This window comes from Theropithecus gelada, chromosome 6 (assembly GCF_003255815.1).
Source record: "Theropithecus gelada isolate Dixy chromosome 6, Tgel_1.0, whole genome shotgun sequence".
In the NCBI taxonomy this organism is placed as follows: Eukaryota; Metazoa; Chordata; class Mammalia; order Primates; family Cercopithecidae; genus Theropithecus; species Theropithecus gelada.
The window spans coordinates 123957088-123978557 of NC_037673.1; the positions used below are offsets into that span (position 1 = coordinate 123957088).

General features: G+C 39.5%; 1 protein-coding gene and 1 pseudogene across 1 annotated transcript in view; one reads left to right on the forward strand and one right to left on the reverse strand.

Annotated features, from left to right (window-relative positions):
- Positions 1-13916: 13916 nt before the first annotated feature.
- LOC112627071 lies at positions 13917-20336 on the reverse strand (annotated as a pseudogene).
- Positions 20087-21470, forward strand: part of PRRC1 (proline rich coiled-coil 1) — a 32526-nt gene continuing 31142 nt past the window's right edge. The window contains 1 exon segment of the mRNA XM_025387938.1: positions 20087-20290. The gene's annotated coding sequence lies outside the window, so the exon portion shown is untranslated.

Sequence of the window (21470 nt, forward strand, 5' to 3'; positions counted from 1 at the left end):
GGAATTTGCATTACTTGTGAAGTGGTGTAGTGTTATTTGAAAATGTACATGGGTTACTTGTAATTGTAAATTGTTAACTCTAGGACAACCACTAAAAAATAAAAAATGAAAGCATAATTTATTTGCAAAGACAGGAGAGAAATGGAATTGTATAAAATGTTTATCTAAAATCACGTAAGACAGAAAAAGAGTGGAAGACAAAAAAAGGAAACAAAAAATAAGAACACTTAACAAAAAATAAGGGCAACAAATAGAAAACAGTAACAGTTATGGTAGATATTAATCCAATTATACCAATAACCATATGAAACATCATTGTCTAAATATATCATTTAGAAATATGCTGGCTAGAAACACAAAAATCAGGCCGGGAGCGGTGGCTCATGCCTGTAATCCCAGCATTTTGGGAGGCTGAGGTGAGTGAATCACAGGGTCAGGAGATCAAGACCATGGTGAAACTCCGTCTCTACTAAAAATACAAAAAATTAGTCAGGTGCGGTGGCAGGCGCCTATAGCACCAGCTACTCGGGAGGCTGAGGCAGGAGAATAGCATAAACCCGGAAGGCGGAGCTTGCAGTGAGCCGAGATCGCACTACTGCACTCCAGCCTGGATGACAGAGCAAGACTCCGTCTCAAAAAAAAAAAAAAGAAAAAAAAAAAAGAAAGAAGAAAGACAAAAACCATTTGGTCCTACTTGTATGAGGAATCTAAAATAGTCCAACTCATAGAAGCTAAAAGTAGAATGATGGTTGCCAGGGGCTGGTTTGGGGTGGGGTTGGGGTCTGGCGAGGTATTCATTAAAGGATGCAAGTTTCAGTTATGCAAGATGACTAAGTCCTAGATTTCTACTGTATAATATAATGCCTATAGTTAATACTGTATTATGTTAAGTGTTCTTATTGCACGCGCGCGCACACACACACACAAATAATAACAAATAAAACATGTGGGAGGAAAAATGAATGAATGAATAAATAAATAACCATTTAATTTACAGAGTATCACAACAGATTAAAAACAAGACCCAACTATATGTTGTCTACAAGAAACCTACTTAAAGACACAGATAGATTAAAAATAAAGAAATCGAGAAAGATAACCATGCTAATACTAATCATAAGAAAGCCGAAGTAGCTATATTAATGTCATTCAAAGCAGATTTTTAAGAGCAAGAAATGTTGTCAGGGATAAAGAGATATATTACATAATGATAAAGGGGTCATATGTCCAAGAAGACATAACAATTCTTAAGTATACGCACCTAACAACGCAACGTCAAAATGTGTGAGCCAAAAACTGACAGAACTGCAAGGAGAAATAAATGAATCTACTATTGCAATTAGAGACTTCAACATCCCTCTATTAGTAATTGGCAGATCCAGCAAGCAGAAAATCATTAAGGACATAGTTGAACGGAACAACACCATCAATCAACTGAATCTAAATTGACATTTATAGAATATTTCAGCAACAGCAGAATACAGATTCTTCTCAAGCTCACACGGAACGTTTATCAAGAAAACCCACATTCTGGGCCATAAAATACACCTTAACAAATTTAGAAGAATAGAAGTTATTAAAAGTATACTCTCAGACCACAATAGAATTAAATTAGAAATTAATAACAGAAAAATACTGAGAAAATCCCAAAATGCTTGAGATTAAACAATATACTTCTAAATAATATGAGGGTCACAGAAGTCCTAAGAAATACTGAAAGTATTTTGAACTAAATAAAGTAAAAATACAACTTATAAAAATTTGGGAAATGCAGCAAAGGAAGTGCTCAAAGGAAATTTGTAGCATTGAATGCAAACATCAGAAAAGAAGAAAGATCTAAAATCAATATAAGGCTTCCACCTTAAGAAAGTAGCAAAAGAAGGGCAAATTTAATCCAAATTAAGCAGAAGAAAAGAAATAATAAACATAAGAGCAGAAATTAATGGAATTCAAAATGGGAAATCAATAAAGAAAAATGATGAAATTAAAAGCTTGTTTTTTGAAAAGATCAATAGAATGATAAAGCTCTAGCCAGGCTAACTAAGGAAAAATGAGAGAAGATACAAATTACTAATACAGAAATGAAAGATAAGGCATCATTCCTGATTTCATGGGCATTAAAAGATAATAAAGGAATATTAGGAACAACTCTATGACCACAAATTGGATAACCTAGATGAAATGGACCAGTTCCTTGAAAGACACAGTCTACTTCTTAAAAGTGTAACTCTTAGGATTCAACAATGAGAAAATACACAATCAAATTAAAAAATAGGCAAAAGGTCTGAACAGACACATCATCAAAGAAGAAATATAGATGGCAAATAAACATCTGAAAAGATGCTCAATATCATATGTTATTAGGGAATTGCAAACTAAAACAATATTGAGATATCACTACCACCTACAGAATGGCTAAAATCCACGACATTGACAACACCAAATGCCAGCAAGGATGTGGGGGCAACGGGAACCCTCATTCAAAGTTGGTGAGAATGCAAAATGGCACAACTGCTTTGGAAGACAGTTGGGTAGCTTCTTCCAAAGCTAAACATGCTCTTACCTTTCAATCCAACAGTCATGCTCTTTGATATTTGCCCAGAGGAACTGAATACTTATATATACACAAAAACGTGTAAATTAATGTTTACAGCAGCTTTATTCATAATTGTTAAAACTTGGAAGCAACCAAGATGTCCTTCAATAGGCTAATGCATAAGCAAACTGTTACAGAGTTGTGCAATGGACTATTTTCCAGTGATATAAAAAACGAGCCATCATGTCATGAAAAGACATAGAGGAACATGAAATGCATATTACCAAGTGAAGGAAACCAGCCTGAAAAGACTACATAGTGTATAATGCCAAGTATATGACAGTCTGGAAAAGGCGAAACTATGGAGACAATAAAAAGAGCAGTGGTTTCCAGGCATTCAGGGTGAGGGAAGGAGGAATGAATGGTTGAAATATAGGGAAATTTGGGGGCAGTGAAACTATTTTGTACCATATTATAATGGTGGATATATGAATCATACCTTTGCAAAAACCCATAGAATTGTACAACACACAGAGGGAACCTTAATGTAAACTATGTATTTTAGTTAATAATAATGCATCAACATTAGTTCATTAATTGTAACAAATTTACTACACTAATGCAAGATGTTAATAATATGAGAAACTGTGATTGGGGTGATAAACAGAAACCCTCTGTATCTTCTGATTGTTTTTTCTGTAAACCTAAAACGGGTCTGAAAAAAATAAAGTTGATTAATTAAATAAGCAAGAGAGAGAGGGTTTTGGAGCCTAACAAAGATTCAAATCCTGATTCTGTCATTTATAATTTGTGTGGGCTTCTGCCCTTACATTTTAGACATTGATTTTTTTTTCTCATCAAAAAATAAAGATAAAAATATTTACCTCCTAGAATTATTTTGGATTTGAGTGAGCTAATACATGAGAAGCTCCTGAGAGAGCCTGGTACATGGTAGACACTCAGCATTTATTAACTCTTCCAGCTTTCCCTTTCTTTATGAACATTAGTGCTTGATAGTTACTAAGGAGTAGGAGAAGATGAGCAAGAAATCGCCAGGAGCAGTAGCAGAAGCAAACGTGTAGTTGAAGGTGTCGGAGATGATCTAACAAGATCAACTCTTGGGGCTGCATAACACAAAAAACATTCCTGTCGAGAGACTACTGTGAATAAGAGAATATATTGAGCAAATGAGGCATTGAACTGCATTGACATTTATACACTATGTGGCATTTGAAAAACAGCAGGCAGGTACATTGTGAACTGACATTTCATCTTTGAATATTTCCCTCTCTGAGCATACTTATGCAGTGCTGCCCAACATAATATTGTAAAATGGTGGAAAGGTTTCTGTCCACTGTCCAACATAGCAGGCATTCACCAAATGTAGCTAATTAGCACTTGAAATGTGGCTAGTATGACTGAAGAACAAATTTATTTTATTGTATTATGTTTTAATTTAAATTTAAGTAGTCATATGGGGCTGGTAGCTGTCAAACTGGACAGTTTAGACAGTCTTCAAAAAAATGATAAGCACACAGAAAGGAAAATCAGAAAATAACTTGACATGAAAGAAAATGAGGACACAACATAATGAAACTCACATGATGTAGCTAAAGCAGTGCTTAGAAGGAAATGTATAGCTGTAAATACCTATATTAAGAAAGAAGAAAGGCCTCAAATCAACAACTTAACATTTCACCTAAGACAGTAGAAAAGAAAACTAAATGCAATGCAAACATGGAAGAAAATTAGGATTAGAGCAGAAATTAATGAAACAGGGCCTAGAAAAACAATGAAGAAAATCAACAGAACCAGAACTTTGTTTTTTGAAAGAATAGACAATATTGACAAATCTTTAGCTAAACTCACCAAAGAAAAAAAGAGGAGACTTAACTTACTAAAATCAGAAATGAAACAGAGGACATTACCTTACATAAATAAAAAGGATTATGAAGGAATACTATGAACAGATAATAACAAGTGTTAACAAGGATTTGGAGTAATTGGAACTCTCATATTGCTGGTGGAAACATAAAACGTTGTAGCCATTTATGAAAACAGACTGACAGTTGCTCAAAAGATTTGACATTGAGTTACTCTATGATCCAGCAATTAGACTCTGAAGTGTATACACAAGAGAAATGAAAACACATGTCCACATAAAAACTTGTACATGAATGTTCACAACACCCTTATTCATAATAACCAAAAAGTAGAAACAACGCAAATGCCCATCAGTTGATGAATGGATGAGTAAAATGTGTGTCATTCATACAATAGGATATTTTTCATCAATAATAAGAAATAACGTACCGATACACGAATAAATTTTGAAAATATGTAAGTGATAGATGCCAGTCATAAAGGGCCCTGTATTGTCTGATTCCATTCATTTGAAATAGGTAAATTGGAAAGGCAAATCTGTAGCAATGGAAAGCAGACTAATAGTTGCCTAGAACTAGGGGTGAGGTCTGCTAGGGGTATGGGCAGATGATGACTAAGGGGAATAGGGATTCCTTTTATGGGTGGTGAAAATGTTCTAAAATTGATTACGGTGATGGATGCACAACTCTGAATATACTAAAGCCATTGGATTGTATACTTTAAATGGATGAGTTGTATGTCAACTGTACATCTTGTAGCTGTAATTTAAAAAAAAGAACAAGCAAAGTGGAAGGAGCAATACTTCAGGCACTAACAATTTACAAAACTGTAGCTTCAGCAGTGGTTGTGCTTTGTTTCTGGGGTTCCTAGAAAACCCAACACCATGTGTTCATAATAAAGTTTCCAGGTTTCCTTGGGCCAGCCCAATCCCACCTTGTTAATTTCCTACTAACTTTCAACCTAATCTCACCCTCAACCATACAAGCACACAGGAATTGAACCTGCATATGGAGTCTCATGAAACAGTCAATACTTTTTTCATTCTGAGGAAAAAAATTTCTATTTTCTACTGCTGAAATTAAATTCACATTGCTTAACGTTTTGTCAAATTTGGATTTGATGATCACAATAACATGGTGGTACAGTTGAAGTTTTGATTTGATCATTATTCTTCCAAAGATAACATGGATGCAAAATTTCATTTTTTAAATTTGTTTTGACTTTTAAAAATGCTTACACAGTCAAGGTTTTATGTTAGAATTTTGTACAAGTAGGATTTTTTTTTTAACTGATTTTTAGTTAATTCTTTAAGGAGAAATAAAATCTCATGGCAAAATCAGACTATTGGAGTGTCTGGCAGGAGCAGTTACAACAGTTGCCAAGATCTTTTTATGTCTGAAAACCAGAACAATTACCCTTAATATTGTAGTTTCATATTCTTACATCTTTGGCTGCTTGATGTGTTTTTCCAGCCAAAACCAGTTGTTGGTGAGTAATGTAAGAAATTTGTTTTTTCCTTCCCTCAAGCACTGTTCCTCTCTGCAGTGGAATGGTAACCAGTCCTAACACCTTATTCATGTTTAATCTATATACGTTCCAGTGAGCACACCACTCCTGTCTATTGTTCTTTCTGATAGATGTTTCTAGTTATATAGAGCTTTACCTTGCCTATATTCAGGTAGAAGGGTTCTGATATTCATAAATGAAGAAGGCCCACACACACACAAAGACAGAATTCATATCTCAAAGAAGGCAAAATATTTGCAACATGCATTGCATATATAGGTCTAATTTTCTTATGGTGTGAAGATCTCCCATAAACTAATTTTTAAAAATCGATAAGATAATGTAAGATGGAGATCACAGAAAAAGAAGCACAAATAACCTTAAACACATCAAATAATTTTACTCTTAATACGATAAATACACCTGTAAATTAGCAAAGATTCAAATCTTTGATAACAAACTATAGTTGGAGAAGAAGTAGGGAAGCAGGCACTCATACTTCACTGATGAGAGTATAAACTGGTATGACATCAATGCAGAATGATTTGGCGATATCCACTGAAATTCCAAAGACACATACCATTTGATCAAACAACTATACTTTTAAGAACTTATTCTACAGATAATACTTGCACATGTGTAAAGTGAGACATATCTAAGTAGAATCAATATAGCATTTCTGGGATTAGCAAAAGATTAAAATGAACTAAATATTCAGAATTAATACAAGTTAAATAATTGGCAATCTACTCTATCCATGGAAGGTTTAGGTAAGGAGGTAGTAGAGTTGAAAGTTGAATGGGACCATGTTAGTACAATCTGAAATCTAAGCTAAAGGATTTGGACTTTATCCGGTAGTCAAGTGAGGGAAATCAAAGTTTTCAAGCAAGGATCATGTGGTCAGCCTGGTGGTGGTATGCAGAAATCTGAGTTGGGGTCAAGAGTTCCAGCACAGGCCTTAAATTGGCACCAGAGCTGCAAGGATAGTAAAGCCACGGATGCACGAGGCCATAGAAAGCTTCACAGTTTCAGAATTTTGATGACTGTAGCTGGTGGAGGAGGGAGAGCTGTGGAGTATTATTTCTAATTACTGCATAATAATAACAGTATTAATAAAATTAAAAGGGCAAAATCTGAAAATAGTTTCATGGATAAGGTAATTAATTTATCTTTCAGCTGATTGCATTTGAGAAGATAGTGAGCTTTCTATGTGGTTAGAAACTGGAACTGGCATTCTAGAGAAAGATTAGAGAGGGGGATGTAGAATCAAGTGTTTCTGTTAAAGCTTTGAATGTAGATTCTTTCTCTTGTGTATAAGCAGAGAATGTACAATTGGCTTTGCCATCTTGTAAAGAGATATACCAAGAGTATGACCATGATATGGTTTGGCTGTGTCCCCACTTAAATCTCATCTTGAATTGTAGCTCCCATAGTTCCCTCATGTTGTGGGAGGGACCCAGTGGGAGATAATTGAATCATGGGGGGCAGTTTCCCCCATACTGTTCTCATGGTAGTGAAAAAGTCTTATGAGATCTAATGGTTTTATAAGAGGAAACCTTTTTTTGCTTGGCTCTCATTCTCTTCTCTTGTCTGCCGCCATGTGAGATGTGCCTTTTGCCTTCTGCCATGACTGTGAGGCCTCCCCAGGCACATGGAACTGTGAGTCCATTAAACCCCTTTCTTTTGTAAATTGCCCAGTCTCAGGTATGTCTTTATCAGCGGCATGAAAATGGACGAATACAGACCCTTTCTGTCTAATGTAATGGTGGGGTGAAGGGAGATAGATGGGGGCAGTGGGGTAGTGGCTGGTGATAATCTCTTGCGAGCCAAATGCTAAAAGTTAGTTGACTATGTACTGGTTCCTGCCATTCTAGACTGGTGCGGAGGAACATGGGTTAAGCCCTGGTGTTAGCTCTCATAAGTGTGCGTCTGGGGACAGCAGAAATAAAATGTGACACAGCCATCCCTTGTTAAATGATTCCAGTGCCTGATACCCACGTGAAATGAGTATTTCTCAAATTAGAAAGTAGGGAGTCCTAAAATAAAATAAATTTTGGAAGAGATAAGCAGAAGTTAAAAGGAAGTTGGAGAACAGATTAATGCAGCATCAAGAACCCAGGGGAAGAGAGAGTCTTGAAAAGGAATGGCCTTTTTTTCCATAAAAGTAATAGCCAGGCCAGGTGCGGTGGTTCACCCCTGTAATCCTAGCACTTTGGGAGGCCGAGGTGGGTGGATCACCTGAGGTCAGGAGTTTGAGACCAGCCTGGCCAACATGGTGAAACCCCGTCTCTACTAAAAATACAAAAAAGTAGCCAGGCATGGTGACAGGCATCTATAATCCCAGCTACTCTGGAAGCTGAGGCAGGAGAATCCCTTGAACCCAGGAGGCGGAGGTTGCAGTGAGCCAAGATCATGCCACTGCACTCCAGCCTGAGTAACAGAGTGAGACTCCTTCTCAAAAAAAAAAAAAAAGTAATAGTGTATGAACAAATATAGAGAATAACAAAACCGACACAGATCTGTTTCCTGACTGCCAGCTACAATGACTCTTCTCCCAATTACCCTTCTCTTTTCATACAACACTGTATAGTTATGCCATACAGTTTGTGTTCTCCCCATCATTTTCTGTGTACTTCTGGTATAGTATCTGGCATTTTTTATTCTTGCATTTTTTGTGTTTTGATACATATATTTCCTGCTGCCTGTAATCTCCTTTAGGGAAGGAATTAGGTCCTGTTATTTCTGGTCTATGGCTTCTAGCATAGTGTTTTACTCAATAAATGTTGGTTGTGTGAATACTTAGAAATATTTCCAGGAACTGTAGCTTCTAGAAATTTAAGCTGTGGGCAATGCCACATGCCTATGCATATAAATTACGGAAGGAATCTTAGTTCCTATCTTAGATCATATTTGGAGGTCAAGTTTAATTGACTCACACTAAGTAAAATGAATTTTATGTATGTGAAGGAAACGAAAAACTAAATTATCTCTGGAATAATATTTTTGATATGATGGGAGCAAAATTATGAGCCTTTTGGAAAAGAATGGTAAGAGCACTCTGCAGTATCAGCAACTGCAGTGCACTGATGAAACTTTATGTTTCTAGGTGCATTCATTTATTTATTCATTTAACAAAGATTGGCTGAGTGCCTACTAAGTACTTGGGGCTAACATTGGGGATACAGTGGTGAATGAAACGGACAAACTTGCCCTTGAGTTAATAAGCTTATATTTGTGGAAGATGGACAGTAAACAAATAGATTTATATTGTATATCAGGAAGTGCTCAGTGTTATGAAGAAAAATGAAGCAGGGTTGATATGAGGAAACAGAACTCAATTCAGCAAGAGGGAGCAACTGCAAAGAGCCCAAGGTGTGAGGGGCTGGAAACAGCACTAGGCCAGGGCGATGGAATAGAGGGAGTGAGGGAAAGAGCAGTGGGAAGTGAGGGCAGAGTGGGGGCCAGGGATTGGGTCATGTGGGCCTTGCAGGCCACGGTAAAGCTCTGCAGAAAAGCACAATAGACAGGCAGACGTGGAGCAAGTGGGCCGTTACAATGCTAGTGAGATTTCCAAGTGACAGTGGGTGGAGTTGGGGCTAGGTGGGAGCAGGAGCATGGCGGGGGCGGTGGTCAAACACTGTTTCCTCTGTAGAACTGACAGAATTTATTAAAGTACTGGATGTGGAGTGAGAGAGAAAGTGAGGAGTCAGGGAGGTCTCCAAGGGGTGTGTGTGTCTGTGTGTGTGTGTTTGTGTGTGTTTAAAATAAAATTGTTTTTGGAACAGTTTCAGATTCACAGAAGAATTGAAAGGATAGTACAGAGTTTCCATATACCCCATACCCAGTTTGCTTATTATTAATAACATCTTACATAAGTATGGCACATTTGTTACAAGTAATGAGCCAATGTTGCTATATTTCTATTAACTAAAGCCCATACTTGTATTCAGTTTCCTTAGTTTTTACCTAATGCCTTTTTCTGTTCCAGGATCTCATGCAGGATACCATAGAGAGACTGAATACCCAGTGGGTAATGACAGACCATATATAAAAACGGAGCTGTTACCCAAAACCTGTAGCAACCGGTCTAGGAAGCTAAACAACAAGCCCTATAGCAATTGGCCCCACATGGCCAGAACCTAATAATAAACAGCTTCCCTAATTTTTGCTGCAGCTTCCAACCGAGGAAAAACTAAAGAAAGTCATTTAAGTCCCAGGTACTTAGGAGGCACTTGAGTGGTCGACCAATCTCTGTTGAATGAATGAATGTATCCCTAACCCTGCTTCTGTTTGGCCCACCTACAGCTTCCCCATGATAAAAGCCTCCAATCTGAAGCTTCTCTTTTTCCCACTCTGAAGCTTTTCCACTGCTCTAAGTCTCTGCCTTTGGGTTTCCACCAAATGCAAGTGATGGTGGCTACTCCTCTGCCATAGCAAGCTCCAAATAGCCTCTTCTAGCTCTAATTTGGGTACTCTTTGTTTCTTTCCATGGCACAGTACATTTAGCTGTCATTGTCTCCTTAGGCTCCTCTTGGCTATGAGAGTTTCTCAGGCTTCTCTTGTTTTTGATGACCATGACAGTTTTGAGGAATACTGGCCAGATATACTACAGAAAATCCCTCTATTCTCATGATTACACTGGGATTATGGTTTTGAAGGAGAAAGACCACCGAGGAAAAGTGTCATTTTCATTACTTTTTATCAAAAGTAATGAAACATTCTCTCAACGTGACTTATTACTGGTGGTGTTGGACTTGAGCCAAGGTATTTTTATAGTTGCCATATAGTTGAGTAGGAAGAGTACAAGAGGGGCAGGATAGTTTGGGGAAACACTGAGAGTTTTAATTAGTCTTCTGCTTAGACACCAAAGTGAAGCTATTAAACAGTTATAGAGTTTAGGAGAGAAGTTATGGTTGGACATATAGAGACGCAAGTCATTAGCATACAGGTGTTGTTTAAGGCTGTGGACTGGTGAAGATCACTGGGAGCTTGAAAAGGAGTACAAGTACTACCTACTGGATCATTTCAACAGGAATTTTTACTACAAATAAGGATAGTTGTGTTTTTTCCATGTTTAAATTTTTTTTAGCTCTTTTTACATTGTTACTTCAAATGAAAGGCTTCTATCTCACTACTTAAGTGTGTTGGCTATGTTATTTTTTACATGTCCATGATCAGGTTAATGATTGCTTCTATTCCTAGTTTAACAAGAGTTATGAATAAGAGTTCAATTTTATCAAATTTTTTACCTGCATCTACTAGTATTATCAGATTCCTTTTCTTTATAAATTTGTTAAATCACCAATACATTTTTCTGAAGTGGGACCACCCTTCTATTCTTGGGGGGAAAACAACGCTACTTAGTCACAATGTGTGTCATCAGTCATCATTGTCATCACCATTATCATCTATCCCCCAATTCAATTTTCTAACATTTCATCTAGAATTTTTCTTTCCTTTCCTTTTCTTTTTGTTTGCAGGGCTAGCTCTGAGGTAGTGTGCCCAGAGTCAGCCTTTTAATCTATGTTGACAAGGAAGAATGTCTTATTTTCTTTTGTCTAGTTAGGAAGCTAACCATAATGAACGCTCACTACAGAAATCATTTAACTATCCCTCACTCATCAGGGGAGGAAATTAAAGCTCAGAGAAGGTAACCCTCAGACAAGAGTTGCTTTGTTAATTAGTGGCAGAAGCTGTGCTAGATTCCTAATCTAGTGTATTTTCCACCTGACCCTGCTGACCTGCTTAGAAGCAGGTCTATGAGATAGGAAGCAGAAGGACACCAAATGGCTGTTCCCATGCAGTTGGTTTGATTGGTGAGTTACATAAATTGGACTCATTCACCTCACAGGTTCTCTTGCCAAAATTTCACTTCTAAGCGTTAAAGAAATGCTGAATTGCCAAAAGAAAAAGCACATGGCCCTGAGCTTTAAATATTGCTTGAAAATGAAGGTGCCTGTAGGAACAATTGTGTTATGTTTCCCTTTCTAAACTATCATAAAAATTAAAAGGGAAAAGTGGAATGTTCTGTAAATTAAAAGTCTTGAGAAACACTACTACAGATATTAATATTTAGGAGTTATCATGCATTGAGAGTTATTGCTTGAAGTTATGCCAACTTTTAATTTTGTAAAAACACAAAATTCTAGAAAATAATTAGAATACTTTGTAATATGTTATTGCATATTAACAGGGATTCCTTGGCCAGAGAACTAATTTTAGTGGCATGGTTTCTTATTCAAAGGAAATTTCAAATTTTCCAAAAGAAACATTTGTTCTGTCTCCTACAAGAATATTTTTAGTGAACTCATATTTGGAGAAGAAAAAAGATGATTATGAGGATGTTTTGCAATGTGTGTACTGCACATGAATCTTAATAGAAAATTCACCTCAATTCAAAACATGTTTGTAGTATTCATTCATGTAAAAATTTGAATGTAGTGGTATTCTAAACCCCAAGTTACTACCATCAAGGAACTCAAATGAATAGAGAATATAAGCATGTACAGCCAATAATACCACAATGTAAAAAGATTTTATGGTAGAAGAAAACTTTGAGCAAGTCCTTGAAAACTGAAGAATACCTATTAGTAGAAGGTGGAAAGAGAAAAACATGCTTCAGGTAAAAGGACTGATAGGGGCAAAGGTGCATGGCTTCAGGCTTGGGTAGGGCAGATTCTTGCCACTGCAAGGAAATACGTGCCTGGGAAATACGGAGCAGGATGTAGGAAAAGGAGAAGAGTCTGGAAAGCAAGAGTAAGTTGAGTTTTTAAGATTTTACCATGTGAGCAAGAAGGAGTCATAGATGTTTTTATAAATATGTATTTGAGAAAAATAATTAAGTTTGCTCTTTTTTTTTCTTTTTTTTTTACAATTTAATATTACTGTATTTCCTTGTAAGAGGAACGTTTCAACAAATTTTACAGGTGTCAATCAACACTTGTTCAAATTGGGCACATATCAAATCTAGCATCGTGAGTGTTTTATTTATTTGCAAGTGAATTTTAATCGTTACAAATGTTAATATACTACACAAAACATCCACAGGAACTTTTTTCATCTTTTTTTGAATTGTACACAAACATTTCCTACATAATCCAATATACAACAGAGAAATGGTACATCTTTTTCTTTCAATTTACATACAATGGAAAAACAAGTATATATATATCTATTTTACAAAGTGTAATAAGACACTAGAGCAAGTTGACAGTTTATAATTGAGAAATTATCTAATAAAAATATCAATTTTTTTCAGCATCAGTCACTTCCATAACCAAGTGTTATTCTGATTAATAAAACTTGCTGCCAATCAGAATTCTGGTATATACTCATACCATTACTCAACTTGTAGTACTGCTCCCCACTTTAGTTCTTCACAACCACTAACATAGAAAATTGTTGAAAAGTAGGGGCAAGCATTTGCAAAATCAAACAAAAAATCGCCATCTTATTGTAAGCATGAACATGTATGATGGAATTTCTTCCCAGCAGTAGGCTTTCAAACCATCAAGAAATCACCAGAACTAAGTTTGCCAAGTTATTTTGCCTATGTCCAAGGGGAGATGCACTTATATATCCAACAGAGGAGCTGAAAATCAAACTTAGTGTTCAGTTTCGGGGTGAGGTGGGAAATTCAGCCACAATTTTAAAATGACTGTCTTAAAAAAAATGACCACCAAAAATAGGTTCACTAAATTTATTTTAAAAATCATAAAATGTTTCTTTAAAAAGAGCATTACATCCTGCCCACTGCTCTGAACAGATGCCAGGGACATGTGGACTATTGTTACTTTTCCTCCCTGTCCCACTCCCAAATGTTACAGTGGCCACAAAACAAGGTGTTCATAATAATTACATGGGGGAAATTTTTAAAAAATCACCAACAATAACAAAAAATAAAATCCATTCACTCTGCTGCTGTTTCAAAATTTCAAAGTTAGTTTTTGCACGCCCTTCCCCCCAACCCTATTTGTAAGGAACTAAAACATTACATCTGGTGAACAGCAAATATTTCACTACACCTCAAACGCAGAACACTGATGAAGCAGAGGAATGTTGGCTTTTTAAATAGAAGCAGATAAAAAAAAAAGATGCAGGACTCCTTCAGTTCTTTACTAATCTTAGAAAACTTTCTGGAATACTGCTTCACATTGTTCTGCATCTAATACTGTGCATTCTGTATCTGGTCCTGTGTTCCTGTAACGGTAATGATCCAATTTTCGGATCCTTTTAAAGGCTCATCAGTTTTGATCATAGCTCCCAACTCATGATGGGTTTAATCTGCTGACCACTTTTGCCAATAATAGATCCAGTCAAATCTTTGGGAATAGTTACTTGTATAGTAATAATAGATCCACCAAGATCACCATATGAGCCACAACCCCCTGCATGGGAATAATCATATCTGGAGCCATCCTGTGGTTCATAAGCATCTGCCATTCTGATGGGCTCCATGTATCTATTGTACAGTTCCAAGTTTCATCAGGACTGAAACCAACCATGCCATCGTAACAGTCTTTAGGTCTCCCTCTTCTGTCACAGTCCATTAGGTCTCCCCACTCTAGGTGGTGGTGGTGGTGGAGGAAGAGGAAGATTCCAAGCTCTGCTACCACCCCGGCCATCTCATCCAGGAGGAGGAGGAGGTGATCCTCGACGAGGGCTCATATCTCTTCTAGATGGAGGCATGGGACGCCCACCCCGACCAGGAGGCATTCTGTCAAAAAAACCTCTTCCCCACATTGGAAATCCCACTGGGCATCCAGGGTGGTCATCAAACATCATTGCAAAACCACCATAATCATAGGTTTCATTGTAAAAATTGGGATCATAAGGCTGTACAGGTCCTTTGATGGGAGACTCAGATATAAGATCAAGGATGACCTTTATGCACTCTACAACCCTATTCGGTTTTCCTCCAATAAGAACAACTCTGTCAGTGGGATGAGAACAGCATTCCTAGAAAAGCTTGATGGTTGTTTGAGTGTTCTCTCAAAGTTCTTTGATTTTAGCACCTTTGACCCCAACATTCCTCCTGCTAGACTCTGAGGAATCAACAGCCTCAACTCGCAGTCAAAGTCACTTCCTTTAGAGTGTTGGTAATTTAAGCACTCAACAGCATCAGATTCCAGCGGGAGCTGGCTGGTTGCAGTGAGTAATGGCAACTTCATGTCCTCTTCCAAGTTAGGGATGATTTTCTTCAGAATTTCTCCAATTGTTTCAATATCAGCACTGATACTCAGTATGCACTCGGGGCCACTGCTGTCTGAGACTGAAACACTAGCATTGTAGTCCGTACAGAGAGCCTCGATATTCTTGCCTCCTTCTCCAATCACTGCCCCAGCAATCTTGCTCTGAAGCAGAATGCGTAATTCAACCATCTCAACAGTGTTTCTAGATCTTTCAATGCTTGTCCCTATTCCATATCTTCTGCAGGGCATTTACCAAATTCACCGTTGGTTTCAGTGTTAGGGAAGGTTTCTTCTGGCTGTACAGTTTCCACTTGTATTAAAGGGACACACCAAGCTATAGGCCACGAATAAGTGGGACACAGGCCGAGTTTGCTCCTTTAAGGAAAATTAAAATAGACTCTAGTGATGATTATGTGTGTGGGGGCAAAGGACAGGTATTGAAATTTTCACACTAAACTCGTGTAAAAATGAGTGACTTCTTGATATCTCTGTAATAGGATAACCCATAAGTTCTATTGTCCAAATCGTAACACTTTTTAGAATAAAAGGTGGGTACTTTAAAAAATAATGCTGGGACAACAATCCTAAAGTGGGAGTGTCCCAGACAAATTGAGAGGTAGGGTCCCACTATAGCTTATTAAATTTCCTTTAGTTGAAAGCAAACAAGCAAACAGACCTTGATTTGGAAATTACAATTCAGACTCAACCAAATAAAAGTCCTTTTGGTTTAAAATAGTTATCATGAGATGAATATTCAGGCAATTTTAAACTCAAAGAATAAGAGCTAACACTGTGAGTTAGGCACTGTGGTAAGCACTCCACACCTATTAAGTCATTTAATCTTCATACAAAAACTATGAGGTAGGTATTAATATGACTATTTGCCCCACTTTATAGCTGAAGAAATGGAGAGGCTGTGTTTAGTGGAAGGTCCAAGGTTAACTGGTGACCCAGCAGACCCAAGATTCCAATCCAGGTTTTTTGGTGCCAGCTGATGTCCTAGTCCATGCTACATTGCCTCTCACACTCTAAGCTTCAGCTCACTTGCCTCCTAAATTTGAATTTCAGATGAACAATCTTTTTTTATTTTTTTTTATTTTTTTTTTTAGTACAAATGTGTCCTATGCAATGTTTGAGATAAGGCCCCTCCTTCTTCTTGGTTGCCAAAGGAGCTTACTTATCCTCAGCATGGTTGAGTGCTGAGCGTGGGTGTGGGCTTCTGATCTCTATGTCTCAGCCAGTACCCATGGCGCTGAAGTGTTCTTTTTGGTTGTATAACTCACAGCCTGTTCTCACAGCCTAGTCTCCCAGCAGAGCCCATCATTTCTCAAGCCAGAATCAGCTCTGCCTCTACTCCTGGTTATGCTGCAGATGCCTAGTCTCAGCCTCATCTCTTATCTGCCTAGAAATATTCATATGAATATTTTTGAATGTTTGCATATTCATATGAATATTATGAACATTAAGGACTATCTTAAGAATATTTAAGAATAGGCCGGGTGCGGTGGCTCAGCCTGTAATCCCAGCACTTTTGGAGGCCAAGGTGGGTGGATCATGAGGTCAAGGGATCGAGACCATCCTGGCCAACATGGTGAACCCCCATCTCTACTAAAAATACAAAAATTAGCTGGGTGTAGTGGCGGGTGCCTGTAGTCCCAGTTACTCTGGAGGCTGAGGCAGGAGAATCGCTTGAACCTGGGAGGCGGGGGTTGCAGTGAGCTGAGACTGCACCACTGCACTCCAGCCTGGTGACAGAGCGAGACTCCATCTCAAAAATGAAAAGAACAAAAAACAAAAAACCAAGAATATTTAAGAATAGACCTAATAAACCTGATTTGGGCTAGAAGAAAAGCCTCAACTCAAATGGGAAAGAGTTTTTTGTTTGCCTATGTTTGTGAGTAAGTAAAGCAAAATTCCACCATAGCACTTGCTCACTCATTATAGCTCACAAATGAATTCTATCATATGTTAGAGACGTCCTGTAAGGAAGAATTTGATGAGTTGTTAGCAATGACTGAAAAAATAACAAACTAAGCAGCTCGTCGTTCTGCTATAATTTTCCATTGACTCCCTTCATTGTCTGCCACCTAAGGAGAAATCTTCTTACCTTACCACCCACAAAGCAGGCAAGCAGCTGAGGTACAGCCTAAGGATTCTAGGTTCCAACTCCAGCTCTATGCACCATTTTCATAGCCTTAGTTTCCACGTTTCTAATACTGGAATAATAATACCTGCCACATAAAGTGTTTTTGAAGTTCAAATGAAAAGTGGTAAGTAAAACATAAAATATAGTAACTGTAAACCAAGGGTAACTTCAAAGTTCATCTTATACCTCATTGTCCATGTAGTGGGTTGAATAGTGCCCACCCCCTAAGAAAGATATGCCCACCTGGAACTTGCCACTTTGAACTTATTTGGAAACAGAATCTTCATAAACCCTACAAATAACTTGAGATGATATCATTCTGGATTTAGGGTGGGCCCTAAGCAGAATGAGTATGCACTTACAAGGAAGTATGCTTATAAGAGAAAGGCAGAAGGAGATTTGAGACACAGAGACACAGGGGAGAAGGCCATGTGGAGACAGAGGCAGAGATTGGAGGTATGCTGGCACAGGCCAAAGAACACCTAGAGTCACCAGAAGCTAGAAGGGGCAAGGAAGGATTCTCCACTCGAGCCTTTGGAGAGGCTCTGCTGACACCTTGATTTTGGACTTCTAGCCCCCAGAACTGTGAAGGAATCAATTTCTGTTGTTTTTAGCCAACAGAAACATTAGTTGCGGTAATTTGTTATGATAGTCTTAGGAAATTAATACAGCTTACTCCCAACCCATCAGTAAACCGTGACAGCTCCATCTTCAAAATACATCCAGACCGTGTGCCACCTCTACCTCCATTAGGGACACTAAGCCACCATCATCTCATTACTGGTCATCCTGCATTCATCCTCACATGCCCTGCAGTCACACAGCAATCAGAGTGTGATCGGAAATTGATGTCAAATCTTGTCAGTCCTCTGCTCGAAACCCTCCACGTGCTTCTCATTTCTCTCAGAATGTAACCAAAGGCTTTCTCATGACCTACAAGGCTAGACACGATCTGGTCCCACTTCCTGTCCTCTCTTCTTTATCACTCTCATAGTCCTGCCTCCTTGTTGCTCTGCGCACGTGCCGAGCACACTCCCTCCTTGAGTCTTTGCATGCTCTTCTTTCTGTCCGGATAAGCACAGGTCTGCTGCATTACACATCTTTGCTCACATCTCACCTCTTCAGAGAAGCCTTGCCCCTTCATCCTATCTGAAGTGGTCTACTCCAATTACTGTCAATATTACATCACTCTTTGTTGACTCCTCAAAGTGTACATCACAAACAGTACTTACTTTATTTTCCTGTTCCTACCCTCTCTCCTATTATAAAGAACACTCCCTAGGTATCAAGACCTTGTCTGTCTTGTTCATTACTGCATTTCCAGTACCAATGCTCAGCTCATTGCAGCCACTAATAAATATTTGCTGAAAAGATGGAGAAACCAACATACCTTATAGCTATTAAGGGTGTTCACCGGAGAGGATGAAGATGGTATCTGTTTTTAGCACCACCCCAAACAGCACGTTCCGGACAATAACCTGGATCTCCACCTACACACAGTCTTAGAGGATAGGAGTCACCGCCAAAGAAAACCACCCATGGTAGTTGCACAGTGAGATTGGAAGTCAGAGTATTGCTACACAGTATTAACTTTTCAGTGAGGTGTTTTAGAATGCTTACAACTGTCAAGTTCAAGAGATAGATTAATGTTAAATCTATAAATGAGTTCTTGAAAAAAAATTGAGAACAACAAAAACAATTTTTTATATCTTTAATGAAAAACAGTTTAAAAAATGTTTTCCGACGGGTGCGGTGGCTCACGCCTCCCAGCACTTTGGGAGGCTGAGGCGGCCAGATCACGAGGTCAGGAGTTCGAGACCAGCCTGGCCAACATGGTGAAACCCCGTGTCTACTAAAAGTACAAAAATTAACTGGGTGTGGTGGCATGCACCTGTAATCCCAGCTACTCGGGAGGCTAAGGCAGGATAATCGAGCTGAGACGGCACCATTGCACTCCAGCCTGGGCGACAGGGCGAGACTCCGTCTCAAAAAAAAAAAAAAAAGTTTAAGAAGTTCTCATATGTTCTATTTTATTTGACTCTGTCACCTGCCTGAGTCAGGGATGGTGGACAGTGTTATTCTTACTTTTCAGGTAGAAATATGGAGACTTATGGAGACTAAGTGACCTGTACAAGGTCAGACAACTGCACAACTGGCATTAAAGTAGTCTCGGACTCAAATCAAGACTTCTGATTTGAAGTTCCTTATTTTCCTCTGTTGTACTCCATTAATTAATTTAATGTACATTATTGAACAACTATTTCAGGTACTGTGTTAGGTGCAGCATATGATGATATGAAAGTTGATAATCTGTCTGCTATTTTACAATTTAAAAAAGTGCATACACGTACTTGGGGGAAAAATCAGTACAGTAACTGCTACTCTTCTCCCCTCTCCCTCTTCTCCTAATCCCTCTCTCCTGATATAATCACTGTTATCTGGAAATCTTTGGCTATACAGGCTAAGTCCCCTGTATCTGCAGCGAGGTCCTTCCTGGAGGTGCTGACTGGACTAGACGACCTTGGTTAGATGACGACCAACTAGATGACCTTGGCTAACTCATCTCTATCCCTTGGGCGGCTGTGACACAGGATGAGTGAGCTACGCCTGGTAACAAGAGTGCCACTCTCGTGTAAGGGGGCTGCGAAGCAGAAAGGAGGTCAGCCCTTTGGAGAATGTCTCTACAGGGTGTGGGCAGAACCACATCTCGGTGGTCAGGAAGGTCTGGGTACCTAAGTTTAACTTGCCGCTTCCGGGCCGGGTTCACAGCGCGTGGAACAGGCGGGGCGTGGCGACGAGGGGCGGAGCGACGGGGCGCGGGCGGGGCGGCGCGGCGCGGTGCGGCGCGCGGCCGACGTGGCAGCCGCAGGAGCATGCGCCGCCAGTGGCCATCTTGTAGGCGGGGACGCGCCGAGGTGAGCTCCAGTGCTCACCTTCGCTGTCTGCTTCAAGCTGTAGTTCTGCGTCCCGACCTGCCTAACATACCCCACTCTTCAGCGACCACGCAGGCATTTTCCCGGTCCCCAGGTGAGCGCCAGGTGGCTGCGACGCGCGTGTATGAGGCGGGTGGCATGGCATGGCATGGCTTGCAGGCGCCAGAGCCAGACCCCGAGAGACGGTGTCCCTGGAAGGTGGGCGGGCCGGCCGGCGCCACTGGACGCCTATGTCGTTTCCGAGACCCCTAGTCGCGCGGTTCGGGCGCAGCTGTGGCGGCGTGCGGAGTGCAGCAGGCAGGAGTGCACGTCGCATGATGAGCAGTTAACGCTGGGGGTGGCACGGTGGGCGCGTTTCGAGGGTCTCGCCCCGCGACACTTTGCTCCTCTCCAAGGACCAAGGCTGGAGCGCCTTGGCCCTCAGGCCCCACGTTCCAGTGCGCTGACTTCAGGAGAGACTGGCGGCGACCGCCGGCGGACCTTAGCCCGGCCCTGTCTGGCCTGGAGACGTGGCAGAGCCTGAGGGGAGGCAGCTGTCTCCTGAAACAGGATTTCGGCCGCCCTGGCCCTGGAGAGGCCCAGGAGGCTCGAGAGTCATCATACCAGGTCCGGCAATGAAAGGAAGCTTATTTTCCCTGAGGTTACCCCATCGGTGCTCAGCGCCACTTGGGAGGGGTTTTGCATTCTCTAGTTTCTTTGTTTGGTCTTGGGACCTGCTTCAGGCAAATTTGCAGGATGGCACGTTTCCTAGATTGACAGAATTTATAGCCAATAGTGTTTTTGTCATTCGAAGTAGTTATTTTGAGAGACAACACGTGCATTTCTGCAATCGTGACACGTCTTGGCATTCAGTTTAATTCAGTGAAAATTTATAAAATTTTATTTCGGGGTCAGATTAGACTAGCTAACGCTCACTGTCTGGTAGTAGAGGCAATCTTGTGGCACGAGTAGGTCAGCAATATTTGCTCTTAATGCTTTAAAGTTTATCAGAGCTTCACTATTCCGTTTCTTGTAAACTTGTAAATAGCCATCCACTTTTTTTTTTTTTTAACAGAAAAACCAAGGCACAAGCAAATTGGAACAACAGGGTCTAGCCAAACTGAGAGCTCAGTTTTCCAAATTGTTTTCTTCACTTTTTCTTTAGTGTTGATACATAAATAGTACTTTTCGTGACAAGACTTGAGCCCTAAAACAGTTACTGACTCTGACACTTCAGTGGTGTTTTATCATAATAGGTTTTTTAAGTAGGAGGCACTATGTTTATGCATGTAAAA